Source organism: Triticum urartu, chromosome 3A (assembly GCF_056163025.1).
Source record: "Triticum urartu cultivar PI428250 chromosome 3A, HENAU_Tu73, whole genome shotgun sequence".
NCBI classification, from domain to species: domain Eukaryota; kingdom Viridiplantae; phylum Streptophyta; class Magnoliopsida; order Poales; family Poaceae; genus Triticum; species Triticum urartu.
In genome coordinates, this window is record NC_141875.1 from 684,286,797 (window position 1) to 684,301,760 (window position 14,964).

Genomic DNA, 14,964 nt, shown 5'->3' on the forward strand with positions numbered 1-14,964 from the left:
GCTTCCATAGGTATTAACCAAGACATGACACATGCTCTTCGTGGCCATGCGAAGCTGTGCTAGCTTTCTTCCAATCTCGCTAAACAAAGCAAGCTGGTGATCTAGACGTACTTCCTCCGTTTCTTTTTAGTCTGCATATAGCATTTGGTCAAAGTCAAACTCAGTTAACTTTGACTAAGTTTACAGAAAAATATATCAAGATTCACAATATGAAATCAATATTGTTAGATGCCTGATGAAATTAATTTTCATACCATATAGCTTTATTATTGTAGATGTTGATATTTTTTCTACAAAGTTGGTCAAACTTTATAAAGTTTGATTTTGACCAAATCTTATATGCAGACTAAAAAGAAACGGAGGGAGTATGTGCAGTTTCTTGCATGTGCCGTTTGACAAGGCTACGAGCCTACGATCATAGATTTGTTTCTATATACGACCGTGGGCAAGGAAAAAACAGTCAAACTGCTAGCATTGCTTTGCGACATTAAGTGCTACAACTTGTGGAATTTTTTTTTTGACCCGAACCGACAGGAGCTTTGTCATTGCATTAAAGGAGAGGGAAAAAACTGTACACTTTAGAGCTTACATGGGGAGCAGAAGGAAAGAAAATAGTACACTAACAATGAGAGACAGAAGAAAAAGAAGTGGCAGCAACTACGGATTACTCTCTGAAAGCCTCCCTGAATAAGCTGATAGCCTTGCAATGGAGCCGCTGCAAAAGCTGATAGCCTTGGCAACGGCTGAAGGTTTGCTCACCCCTATAAGCCAGCAGCCAGCATCCCTGAGAACCAGCCTGTACACAGATGATGCTGCTCTGTTTCTTAATCCCATCAGAGATGAAATTGCAGCAATTCAAAAAATTCTAATCAGATTTGGAGAGATTTCCGTTTTGATGATCAACCTGGGAAAGTGCACGGCGTACAAGATTCGATGGAATGTGGAGGAACATGGTGAAGTTCTGCAAGATTTTGGAGGAAAAGAGGACTCGTTTCCTTGCAAATACCTGAGCCTTCCTTTGCACAGGAGAAAGCCAACACGTGCTGAATTGCAACCTCTCATAGACAAGGCTGCTAGGAGAGTAAAACCGTGGAACGGAAAGCTTCTGAACAAGACTGGTCGCTTAACTCTAATCAACTCGGTCCTTACGGCAATCACAACTTTCTTCCTCACATGTTCTGCAATGGATAAATGGGCTATCAAAAAGCTTGACAAATGTAGAAGAAACTTTGTTTGGGCTGGGGATGAGGAGGCAAGCGGAAGTAAATGCTTGGTAAATTGGAAACAATGTTGCTCCCCCAAAAGTCTCGGTGGCCTCGGAATCAAAGAGTTAACCTATTATAGCAGAGCATTGAGACTCAGATGGTGTTGGTTCGAATGGGATGACACTGACAGACCTTGGAAAGGTTCCCAAATTCCTTGCGACGCAACTGACAGAGACCTTTTCTCCGCCTGCACCAAGATCACATTGGGGAATGGACAAAAGGTGAACTTCTGGAAGGACAAGTGGCTGCATGGGGTCGCACCCATTGAAGTGGCTCCAGAGGTTGCAAAGCTAGTGGATGAAGGGGCTTCAAAGGATGGGCAACGAAGAGCAAGTTCTGCAATTTGTCAACTTGTGGGAGCTGATCCAAGAAGTGCAGCTGTCTCAGGACAGACATAACATTGTCTGGCTTTTTAACTCCATAGGAATATACACGGCCCATGATGCTTATGATGCCCAATTCATAGGGCGAATCAAACAATCACTTCTGGAGAAAACTTGGAAGGTGAAAGCCGAGAACAAGATAAAATTCTATCTATGATTGCTAATGCAGAACCGAAACTGGACGGCAGACAGATTATCCACCAGAGGATGGCCTTGCAACCCGACCTGCGCCTTTTGTGATCTGCCCCTATTCTAAAGAGGTCTGGACAGCGGCTGGCTCCATCCACCATCAGCTGATGGACGTGGCCCTTTCTTCCAATTCAGTACAAGGTTGGTGGTGCAAGATGCACTTGATCAACCCCAAAGATATCTATGGAATGAAAAAAACAGGAGGGTGTTCCAACACAAGCTGTTTATGCCTCATCAAATTTAATTATATGCTGGATTTTTGTTTTTTTCATAAATGTATGAAAGGAAGGATAAAAAGTTTATGACGCCGGTGGTGCCCACTTCTCACTCTCGGAGAGATCATCGGCCAGGCCATCGATTGATTCGTGAAGCACCTTCTCCGGCTTATTATGTCGCGCTGGCTTCTTGTGGGCAAGGTGCCACATGCTCCAGCCCACATGTACTGCACTTGTCGTGCCACGGGTTACGATAGTTAAAGAGAATAAAGAGGGCATGCAACGGCCAACACCTCTAGGGAATCGCTACTCCTGTAAAATTGGATCCGGTGATTTTTTGCTGAGCCATCATGTGAACGTGCAACCCCTCTGTCTCTCATACCCCCGCTATTTATATAGGGGAAGGCTGCATACCGTCATGAGAAGCCCGAGCGACACAATATCAACAAAGGAACCCAAACCGTCAATCATGCATGCGGGAATCTTGTGGTATATCAGCAAGATTCTCAGTCAGTCGGATCACATAAGCTGAGGAGTCCACTCTTAGAAATGAGTCAGTGGGAGGTCTAACAACATACAAAAGATTATGACATGCCAACTCAGGAAGATTTGTAATGATGACTTTTTGGTGATTCACATTGCATTCGGATGAATATTGAGTCGGCTCAAAGAGCTCACATCAATTCGATTGTCAGGCTTAGTCCCAAGTCAAGACATTTGTTCTTTGAGAATGATGATAATCTGAGTGCAAAACATTCAATGAAAAGAGTAAAGCGACACTCGTCATAGATTTGCTCCGTGAAGAGAAAGGAGCGCCCAGGACATCCCTGTGAAATGAGTCGGGTTTTTCTGATGAAAAGCGGAATGTCTGGTTGCGCAAACTTTCCAAGTAAAAATCCTTCACGTGGAATGTCAATCGAACACCATTCCACGTGAAGGATGTTGATTTGGAAACTTGATCAAATCATGCCCATGCGTCTCAGACCACCACTTGGAATATTATAATATAATCTAGGCACAAACACGCATAAAAGCCCGGCCCAAGGCCTAGGCCAATCAAAAACACGGTCCTGCAAACAAATGGGCCAATGGGCTATACATAAGCCGCATTGGAGCCACAACCGGAGGAAATAGATATCGGTGGGGGTGCTCACGAGAGGACCAAGTGCCTGCAGTCGGATCATAGGACCTCCTGACGGGCATGACTCGGTAGTCGGTTACCTGGAAAACATGAACAGTTTTTTTTATAGAACGTCGGCCTTTATTGATCAAGCAACAAACTTACAAAGGGTCTCCCGGATGCAGTCCGGAGCAAAACGAGAAATAGAAAGGCTAGAAGAGCCCAAGCTTGATCTAGCTAATACATGAGCCACCACATTACAATGCCGACGAACATGATGAAAGGCCACAGAAGAGAGGCCATTAGCCAAAGATTTGACATCCTTAAGAACAGTGCCCACCACCGAGCGATCCATGGACGAAGATTGTAAACGCTGCACCACCGAGAGGCAATCAGTCTTGAACATAACATCAGTAAAGCCCTCCTCCCGGACTAAACTGACAGCACGCCGAAGAGCCATTGCTTCAGCCAACTCCGGTGATCGCACGCCCCTTAAAGGTTCAGAGCACGCAGCCACACAATTCCCCTAATGGTTGAGAATCACCACACCCACACTGGAGGTGCCCAGCTCCTCACAAACAGCGGCGTCAGAGAACGCAACCACCGTACCTTGCAGCGGCGGAGACCAAAGACGGACAGAAGAAGAGGTCTCACGCCTAGTAGCAGGTACATGATTGAATATATGCTGAAAAATGAGTTCAATGTAAGCTTTGGTTCTAGCAGCCGTACTCCCAGGAGAAGGAGAAGTAGGCTCATTCCTTTCCGCATTGCGAGCCTCCCATATGTGCCAAATGGCAACCATTAGAACAGTCGCCTCCTGGTCAGAGCAAGAAGACAGGAACTCAAACAACCATTGCTTTGGAGAAGAGAAGGAAGACCTGCGAAGATGAACGTCGAAGAACTCCTTGACTCCGTCCCAAACAGCCCTAGCATGTGGGCAAAACAGCAACGCATGCTCGATACTTTCCAGCCGACCGCAGAAGAAGCAGTCAGGTCTCGCTGAAATCTGTCGCCTCCGGAGCTGATCACCAGACGGCAGGCAATCGTGCGCAAGGCGCCAAAGAGCAATCTTCATTTTATTGGGGGCTTTGACCCGCCATAGAGCCTTCCAAAACTTCTCATCTTCAGCCATACGAGAGTTCAGACCCATCCCACTGTTACTCCTGCTCAAGATAAAAAGGTCAGTTCTCGCCAACTTATACGCTGACTTGACAGTGTACTCTCCAAATCTTGTGAAAGGCCAACCGGCAAAATCAGCACCGCCATTCCTGTTAACAGGAACGAGAAGAATATCTTCTGCTAGCCTTTCAGGAAAGAAAGCATGCACCGAGTCCTCATCCCACGTCCCCCTTTCTTCATCAATAAGGCAGTGCACAGACGCGATCGATGGGATCGGCGAGAGAGGCTGAACCAAAGCAGGTGGGGTGGACGGAATCCAATGATCCGATAGGATATGTGTGTGACGGCCATCACCAATCCCCCACTGAACCCCACGCGTCAACAGATCACGGCCGTGGATGATGCCCCTCCAAGTAGCAGAAGCAGTTCTTGGAACCGAGGCATGCCAGAAGTCACCGTTGGGGAAGTATCGACCCTTCAATACGCGGGCACAAAGTGAGTTGGGCTCGGTCAGCAACCTCCATCCCTGTTTGCCCAGGAGAGCTTGGTTGAAAAGGGTCATGTCACGAAAACCCATGCCACCTAAGGATTTGGGAGTCGACAGCCATGCCCAAGATCTCCAATGCATCTTTTTCTTTCCATCTTCCCTTCCCCACCATTGATCAGACACAATCTGCCTAAACTTATGACAAGTAGCAACAGGAAGATGGAAATAGCTCGCAACAAATGTTGGGATGGCCTGAGTGATTGATTTCAGCAAGGTTTCATTACCAGCTCTTGATAGCGGCCTGTCAGACCAGCCAAAGAGATTTTGCCACGCTCTGTCAGTCAAAAACTTAAAAGTGCTTGTTGGAGAGTTACCAACCTCAGTTGGCATACCAAGATATGAATCATGAAAGGTCTCATTTTGGATAACCAAGCTATTCTTCACTCTAGTCTTAACGCTGTCCGGGCAGTTCTGACCAAAGAAAATAGATGACTTCTCTTTGTTAATTGCTTGACCCGACCCTTCACAGTACATGTGCAGCATTGATTCCAAAGAGTCCACACTACGCTGATCACTCTTAGCAAAGAAGATGCTATCGTCTGCAAATAGGAGGTGTGAGATAGGAGGGCCTTGTCGGCCGTTTCTTTATCCCATGTAGCTCGCCACAACACTCCTTCTGGAACAGCAGACTAGACAAACCCTCGGTGCACAAGAGGAAGAGGTAGGGGCTTATTGGATCCCCTTGCCGGATACCCCGTGAAGGTACCACAGGATCAGTCAGCTCACCATTAACCCTGACTGCATAGCGGACATTGGTGACACATCTGATGACGGTATCGATCCATGCAGAAGCAAATCCCAACTTAGAGAGACAGCCATGCAAGTAGCTCCATTCAACACGGTCATATGCTTTCATCATGTCTATCTTGAGGGCAAAGAAGGGCTGCCTTACCCGCTGCTTCCGAATAGTGTGAAGACACTCATAAGCAATCAAAGTATTGTCAGTGATCAATCTCCCAGGAACAAAGGCACTCTGACTTTCAGAGATCACAACAGGCAGTAACACTTTCAGACGATTGGCAAGTACTTTGGAAGCAATTTTGTAGAGCACGTTGCAAAGACTAATTGGCCGGAAGTTCTTTAGGTGCTTCGGTCTTGTTGTCTTGGGAATAAGAACAATCACCGAGTCCCAGAAACTCTCAGGAATTGGCCGGCCTTCAAGGAAACCTCGGATAGCCTGACAAATATCCTCTTCTAGAAAGTTCCAATGCGTTTGATAGAAGAGGGCTGTAAATCCATCAGGTCCGGGAGCTTTAGTAGGGCCCATCTGGAACAGAGCAGCTTTGATTTCCTCATTAGTGTATGGCCTGCAAAGATCCTCATTCATCTCCGGTGTGATCTTGTGAGGAATTGCATCAAAAACACGATCGGCTGCGCTGCATGGTTCAAAGGAAAATAATTTGTCATTGTACCCCTGAACCATACCTTTGATTCCGGCCTGAGAGTCGCAGCTAGTACCATCTTCGCGCATAAGAGAGTGGATCCGATTTGTACGTCTGCGCGCCGAAGCTCTAGCATGGAAGAAGTCCGTGTTGCGGTCCCCCGCCTTCAACCAATCAATGCGGGAACGCTGCCGCTCCATAATCTCTTCCCTCTCAAAAAGCTCACAGAGTTGTCCCTCAATCGAGCGTTCCTCCTCCACCAGTGAAGGAGAGGACGGTGAAGCCTGAATGGTAGCAATACGGCGCTCCAGACGACCAATCCGCTTCCGAATAAAACCGAAGGTCTCCTTGCTCTAAGAGCGTAGATGGCTAGCCACATGTTTGAGATTGGCACAAGTTGACCGGAGAGAAGGACAACCATCCCTCCCCTCATCCCATGCTCGCTCAAGAGTTTCTCTGTAGTCCTCAGCCCGAAGCCACATTTCTTCAAAGCGGAAACCCTGCTGGATCGGAGGCGGACGAGGCTGTTGGGTCTTGCCACCAAGCTGGACCAGCACGGGGTAATGATCCGAATACGTTGCAATAAGATTCTCCACCCCAGCTCCATCAAACAGGTTTGAAAAAGCTCCATTCGCCACAGCTCTATCCAGGCGACACTTTACATGACAATCAGGCTCTTGTTTATTGCTCCACATAAACTTCGGCCCAGAGAACCCCGGATCATTCAAGCAACAGTCCATCAAGCAATCCCGGAAAGCCGTGATTTGAGATTCAGAACGATCTCGGGGGCCACAATGTCCGTCCTGAGCCAAGACCTCGTTGAAGTCTCCACAACAAAGCCACGACCCATTCCACAACGGATGTAAACGTTGAAGGAGCTCCCAAAACAGATGTCTATCCTCTCTTCTTGGCTCCCCATACACAAAGGTGGCACGCCAAGTCACCCCCTCATCAATCTTCACATGAACATCAATGAAACGCTTATTGGTAGCCTTCACAGTAACATCAGCCGGTGCCTTCCAAAACAAAGCAAGGACGCCGCTGAGTCCCACAACATTAACAGCATAGCAACCAGAAAAACCTAGAGACCACATAAAGTTCTTCACACGGGTGTCCCTCATCTTCGTTTCAGACAAAAAGAGGAGGGAGGGTCGGTGTAGCTTCACAAGCCAGCGAAGCTCACCAGCTGTCGAGTTCGACCCCAAACCTCAACAGTTCCAACATAAGATACTCGTTGCGTCTGGTGGGGCTGCACCGCAGCCGCCGCCGGATCCGTCGATCGGTTGTTTGAAACACGTTGCTTCTTGTTGGAATCCACCTCAGAGTTCTGATTATCATCTGTAGTACCCATAGGCTCTCCTATCACAACAACAAGGGCTAATATATTATCATCCTCCTAGCCTTGGGGTGGAGAGGAGGTAGGAGCTTTGGCAGGCTTCCTTTTCTGTCCCGCTGAGTTGGACTTGCTTTTCAGAGCTGAAGGAAAAAAGCTCACGCCCAGGATCACCGGTGCGACCTCTTCTCCTGCCGCGGCTGGACCTCCCCCGCCCACGGGTAGAGCCACCGCGTCTGTTGGGAGAGGAAACCTCGCCTTCAGAGGCACCCTGACCGCCTTGAGCAGCCGCCCTGCCACGACCAGAGTCACCCGACCAAACAGTCCCAGACGAGCCAGCATCGGTAGCCAAGGAAGAGGCCGAGCTGGACCTAGTGCCGCCAGATCTCTTCAACTGATCATCAGCAACACAAAGTTTTCTTGCCGCATATGGTAGGTCACCATGCTCGTCCCTAGTCGCTGGGTTTGGGCACAGAACCGAGGAGTGACCAAGGAGGGCACAAGAGTAGCAGTAAAAAGGCAGTCGCTCGTACATGACTGAGAACGTCTCCGTCCTTTTCAACTTGCGAGAGGTCACCGTAACATAATGCAACACCGGTTCCTGGACAGCAATTTCAGCTCTCACTCTCATGAAACTCCCCCAGCAGCGACCATCCGCATCCGAATCCACCTTGAGAATCCTCCCAATCGGCTTGGCAAATTCCATTCCCAGTTTGGCCTTCATAAGCCTCGGAGGAACATGCATAATACGAGCCCCTAAGCACCAAGCGGTCAAAATGAACTTGAGACGGGAGAGTATTCAGATAAAAAAACCTTTAGCAAAACTGCATGCTTGCCCACCATCCATAGCGAGCCTTTAATCACCCTGGCACGATCGGCCTCGGAACCAAATTCAGCCACAAAGACATTGTCCCCCAAGGGGTGGAACAGCAAACCTCTAGGGTTTCCCCATGCCAACCGCATCACCGACGAGATCGTCTGGATATGAAGAAGATTGGGGGACAACACCTTCCCCATCAGGGCACAATCCGGAGCCACCAGATCGACCTCATCTTCATCTTCCAGAATTACTGGTTGCGCCTCAATCGCAGTCAGACGAAGCGGCAGAGGATTGGAATCGCCAACGTCTAGATGCAGCAGAGGAAAAGGCGGACGGGGGGGGGGGGGGGGGAGGAAACGGATCTGGGATTCGAAAATCACAGGCCCAAACAGCGATCTAACCCTAGGAACCGCCTATCGCCCGTGGGTCGCAGGAGCCCTAGGAGAGAGAACATCGTGTGATCTTCAACGTGATTATGAAGATCATAAAACATGAACAGTTAGAAGACCTACAATTGGCTGTGTCATAGGATAACGTGACTCCACACATCATTTAATACCGTTGTAGCCCAAATGTTCTGTAATATAGTTAAATACATCAGTTACTAGTAGTAATAGCCACAAATAATCATCATGCATATGGCCATCAATATCATTAACGCCAAGCCATTATGACACCCATTCTAGGCAACTCTATATAAGCCGGGAGGAGGGCACCAAGCTGATGGTTAAAATCTCTCATATTATAACATGCGCCACGAGCAACAACACCGCAGGACACTACTAGGAGAAAGCTTATTGATAGAAATTTAGTAGTAGTGCTGGTTGACAACAAGCGCTACAGGTATCAAAGTAACAATAGCGTTGGGCCCCCTGGAAGCGCTACTGCTAAGTGGTCCCATGGCCACCGGCAGGGGTTACACGTACTAGTAGCGGTTGGCTGGAACCAGCGCTACTACTAGGGACATAACAGTAGCGCTGGGACACGAGGCCACCGCTAAGTCTGCTTGATGGGCCCAACTTAGCAGTAGCGCGGGTATTTCGCCTATCAGTAGCGCGGGAGGACACGCTACTGATAAGGCGCTATAGCTATTCCTTAGCAGTAGCGCGTGCTATGTGCGTTGCTGCTAAGAAATATAGCAGCAGCGTTTGTTCACTCCAGCGCTACTGCTAATATAGCTAGTTGTAGCGTGTTTACTCTCCATCGCTACTAGTATTCTTTTTCTTATATTTTTTTAAAATTTTAATGTATTTATACGCCGTTATACAAATTTTGGTAAAATACCAATTATGAGGTTGTTATATAAATATGTCCATAACAGTGTGTCAAATGAAGGTGGATTAGGTTCAAGTGGAGGCAACATGTGGTGCATGTCAAAAGTATACTACTAATCCAAACTTGATCTTGTTTGGACTAGTAGTACTTTCGATGTGCACCACATGTTACCTCCACTTGAATATAATCCGCCAACACAAGCTATTTAATCATCATCATAGCCATTACCATCAACAGTAGCTATTTAATCATCATAGTCATAGTGTAGCACATATCATCATCTTCAAACTCATTCTAGCTAGCTAATCACCACCAACACTAGCTGCGGTAGCTATCTAATCACCACCAATACTAGCCGCGGTAGCTATCTAATCACCACCAACACTAGCTAATAATAATCATCATAGTCATTACCACCAACACTAGCTATTTAATAATCATAACTCATTTCTAGCTAGCTAATCACTCCTGCCGCTCTCTCTCAGCTAAAATAACATAAAACATGTGTAGCACTCCTGCTTCATCAAGTTGGAGCATGCAAATGAACCTGTCTCATAATCGTGGGCTGCGCTTCTGATTTCTGCCCCCTAGTACTTCTCTGCGATCATTCACAATTTTGCTCCAGTATTTCACTATTAAGCATTCCTCGCTATTAGAAATCCTGAATGCACTAAAGTGCATTGTAGGAAATCTTGGCCGTAAGCTAACAATTCTCATGCGACCTTTAGTCTCGATCCAATGAGGCACAACATTCATCGGAAATCCCTGTTGAAGAACATCATATAGTAACATACTTAGCAATGAAGTTTAGCTTAAAAAATAATGTATGCAAAAGATGCACTGAGGACAAATAGTAAAAATCTTACCATCTTTCCTAAATAGATGTTACCGTAGTTTAGTACGAACACTATTGGTCGCATGTTTTGAGTACAAAGATTCTTAAGTCCGGAAAAATAATTTGTCTTGACAGTATGAAGATCCTCAAGCAATGAAACATAATGATCTATCTCCTCGCAGTTTAGTTCAGCCCCGGGACAATGGACGGTCATGTCTACCAAATGCCGGACATGTTTGCTTGAATGGAAATAAGTTGTCAATAGAAATTAGTTGTCAACTATTTTTTAATAAATAATTTTGAAGACATAAATATGGTTGATAACTCACATAATGGTATAACTGGAGGCGTCTACACATCGACCCAGATGTTGATATTACCTTCAATATCATCTTCGGGACCAATATCAAAGGTGATAACCATATCAGGCTCAAATGCATAAGCCTTGCATAGTGCTTGCCAAGTTTTGCGTTCAAAATAGGTGTAGGTGTCTGTGTTGTATAATTTTGCGTGGAAAGTATAACCATGCTCGGTCTTCAAGTGAACTCTCTTTACCTCCATAGTAGTTTTTATAAGACTGAAACCTATCTTATCCAAGACAAAAACTCTTGCATGGCAGGTGATACGGTAGTAGAATAGTAAAAAATTTAAATTATAAGTTGAAACAAATGAAGCAGATGTCATGCTTAATTACGAAAAAAGACTTGTCATTGTGATTTACTGTATCCACTTCGAAGTTCTCGTCCAGCTTGATGCTGACGCGCCTACCATCATCTAGGAAGATTCTGTCGCACAGGCCGCGCTCGTCTTCGCAGTATTCTCAAATACTGAAATCCTTTTCGTCTTCATTTCCTATGTTCATAGTTGAAACATTAATTGAAAATCGATCAAAGGCAACTACCAGGATACTGAACACACAAATCCGGGGAACTCGATATTTCCTACATATTCTGGCACAAGTCATGCCAAAATTCATGGAAAAATCCGGCATGACCTTTGCTAAAATAGGACATATCGAGCGCCTGAAATTTACCGGAACGGAAATCAATCAACACTCCGGCAAAACATAGGCCACTCAGAGGTGTAACCTGCAAACATGACCGGCCACTTGGGCAAGCACATATCCAATTTGAGCAAGACAAGATATACATTTCAAAATATCTGATAGGACTCATATTGACATGAGAATTCAATAAGCAAAACCAAATCGTAAAATAAATAATTATTCAAATTAGCATGCATTCAATAAGCAAAAGTAAATCGTCTCATGCGTCCGTACATCGTCGAATATTATCACTAATACATCCCGAATAGTATCATACATATAACATCACTAATACAACTAAAACCCTAGCGCACGACAGGTATCGGCGTGGGCGGTGGACACCCACAGAGATCCCTGGAGAACCTGCCAGGTATTGGAGAACCTGTGCTCCAACGCAAACAAGTAGTGACGGACGTGCGTGTCCTCCTCACTGACACGGTGATGCACCACCTCCGCGGGGTCCTCGAGCCTCTCGATCGTCACTGGCCCACGCGACCGCCACCAAAGAAGGTTCGAGTCAACGACGGGCTGACTCCTCACCAATCTGCACCCCCGGTAGGTAGCGCCTCCCAGTACCACCTCAGAGAAGCCGAGTCCCGGACATGGCCCATCTGGTGATGCAGGTGTCCTCCGCCGACTCGATGACGAGGATGCGGTATAGGCATCATCGACGTCGATGCGGGAATAATTGCTTTAACTAAAAAAGTAAACTAGTTCTATTAATTTTCATACTAAAAATAAAATAGTTTTATTAAGTCAACTAGTTCAATTAAGCACATACTATAAATAAAAATAAACTAGTTTTTACTAAAAATAAACTAGTTCAACTAGTTATATTAATTTTCTTACTAATTCTATTAAAGACTTACTAAAAAACAGTGAAAAAACTAGTTAGATGAAGTCTAAAATTTAACCCTAACTTATTTGATGAACTCTAAAATTTAATGAACCCTAACTAATTTGATGAACTCTAAAATTTAACCCTAACTAATTTGATGAGCTCTAAAATTCAACCCTAACTAATTTGATGAACTCTAAAACTAATTATATTTAACAACTACTGCTATAATTGGCATCTAATTTGATGAACCCTAACTAATTAGATGAACTCTGAAATTTAGCCCTAAGAAACCTAGCTAGGCAGAGGTAGGGGAGGAGGAGGAGGAGGGCGTGCACACCTCGGGCGCCGGCGGAGTTAGGGAGAGGGGCACGCGGCGTCGAGGTAGGGGACGGGGTCGGGGTCGAGGCAGCGGGCGCACGGGAGAGCGGCAATGTTGGGGGCGTCGAGGTCGGGGTCGGGGGCGGCGTCGAGGTCGGGGTCAGGGGCGGCGTCGAGGTCGGGGTCGGGGGCGGCGTCGACGGCGTGCAGAGGGCGATGGGAGAGCGCGCGGCGACCGGGCGATGACGGCGGCGACAGAAGACGCACTCGTGTTGGATTTGGGGAAAGTAGGCGTTGGGGAAGAAGAAAACGGTTGGTTAAGTGGAAAGTAGCAGCAGCGCGTTCCACGGAAAGCGCTACTGCTACATTAGCTATAGCGCATGTCCATAAAGACCGTTGCTGCTACACATTTCTCCTTTATTGTTCTTTTTCATTTATTTTCATTCACTTGTTTTTTCCTTCCCCTTTTTTTATTTCTTTCATTTTCATTTACTTTTCTATATGTTTTTCATTTTATTTTCTTTTCATTAGGAGTAGCGCTTCCTGCGCGAAACACGCTGCTACAATAATCTTAACAGCAGCGCGCTTTTCTTAGGCACGCTACTACTATAGGTACCCTGGCGAGAATAGTAAGGAGAATTGTAGTAGTAGCGCCTCTACAGTTAGACGCGCTACTGCTATGATCTTAGCTGCAACGCATTTGGATAACATGCGCTAGTGGTAAATTGTAGTAGCCCTTCTTTTTGTCCCGCGCTACTGGTAAGTTTCTGTGTATAAGGTTTTCCCTAGTAGTGGCTGGGCGAGCAGCCAGCGCTACTGTTAATGCTACCTTATCATCCCCCCCCCCCCAGCCGGCGCGATAACTCTCCCTTCCCACACTCTCATCACCTAACCCCCGCCGCCGTCGCCCGCTGCCGCTATCGCCCGGTAAGTCTCCCTCCCTCCCTTCTCCCTCCGACCTTGCCTCACCCTCCATCCCTCGCCCTTCTCCCTCCCTGCTCCCCCTCTCTCCCTCCATCCCTCTCACCCTCCCAGCCCTCTCCCTTTGACCCTCTCCCTCCCTTCGATCTCTCCTGCATTGCATAGACAGATGGATAGATAGATGAATGGATAGATAGATAGATAGATAGATAGATAGATAGATAGATAGATAGATAGATAGATAGATGAATAGATAGATGGTTAGAACTATGTTTTTTTGATATATTGCATATATAGACAAATGGATGGATGGATATATTGATGGATATATAGATAGATGGATGGATGGATAGATGTTAGGGCTAGAACTGGACTTTTTCACTGTTTTGACCTTGTCAGCAAACCTTAGCACAAAATGAACTCTTTCAAAAACTATTTTGCGATCTGACCCTTTTCTGAAACGCCATAAGTCGTGGCGTTTCTGCTCTATCTAGAAACACCGAACTAGCCTGTGTTGTTGGCCTGGTCGAATAGCTACGTTTCAATGTAGAAACGCCAGCCCTTGTGGCGTTGCTGGCAACGCCAACATGTGTTGCATTTGTTCCCATGTATGAAACGCCAAAGTGTGTGGCGTTTGGAGCAAGTTCTTTTTGTTGTCACTTATTTATTAAGGGAAGCAACGCGGGCTAGTTTGGCGTTTCTAAATATAGCAGAAACGCCACGACTTGTGGCATTACCCAAAGGGTTAGATCGTGAAATAGTTTTCGAATGAGTTCATTTTGTCCCAAGGTTTGCTGAGAAGGACAAAACAGTGAAAAGTCCGGTAGAACTAGGGTATTTTTAGTAAATGTATAGGTCTTTTCAATTTTTAGGGTTAGAAGAAGGTTTTACAAATTTTTAGGGTTAGAACTAGGATTAGACAAATGGATGGATAGATGGGCAGTAAAAATTATTAGGGTTAGAACTAGGTTTTACAAATTTTGTTTCTGTTTTAGACATAGGGTTTCACTAAGTCCTAAAATGAGGATAATAATGTTTTTTTATATTTTGTTTTTGCAGAAATCAAGGAGCCCCTGCATCATCCCGGCCGCCGTCGTCCCCGTCACCGCCCCCCTCCGACCTTGAGGTGAGACCCGAACGCCTCTAAGTGGCATATGTTTTGCCGGAGTGTTGATTAATTTCCATCCGTAAAATTTCAAGCGCTCGATATGTCCTTTTTAGCAAAGGTCATGCCGGATTATTCCATGAATTTTCGCATGGCTTGTGCTAGAATATGTAGAAAATATTGAGTCGCCCGGATTTTCTAGAAAGATAGTTAAACGACATTTCAAGTTGACTTTAAGTCTGTCGAGGATT

The 14,964-nt window shown here is 46.1% G+C and overlaps 1 pseudogene; it reads right to left on the reverse strand.

Moving 5' to 3' along the window:
- Positions 1–7,382: 7,382 nt before the first annotated feature.
- On the reverse strand, positions 7,383–8,516 carry LOC147981576 (uncharacterized; annotated as a pseudogene).
- Between the last annotated feature and the right edge of the window lie 6,448 nt (positions 8,517–14,964).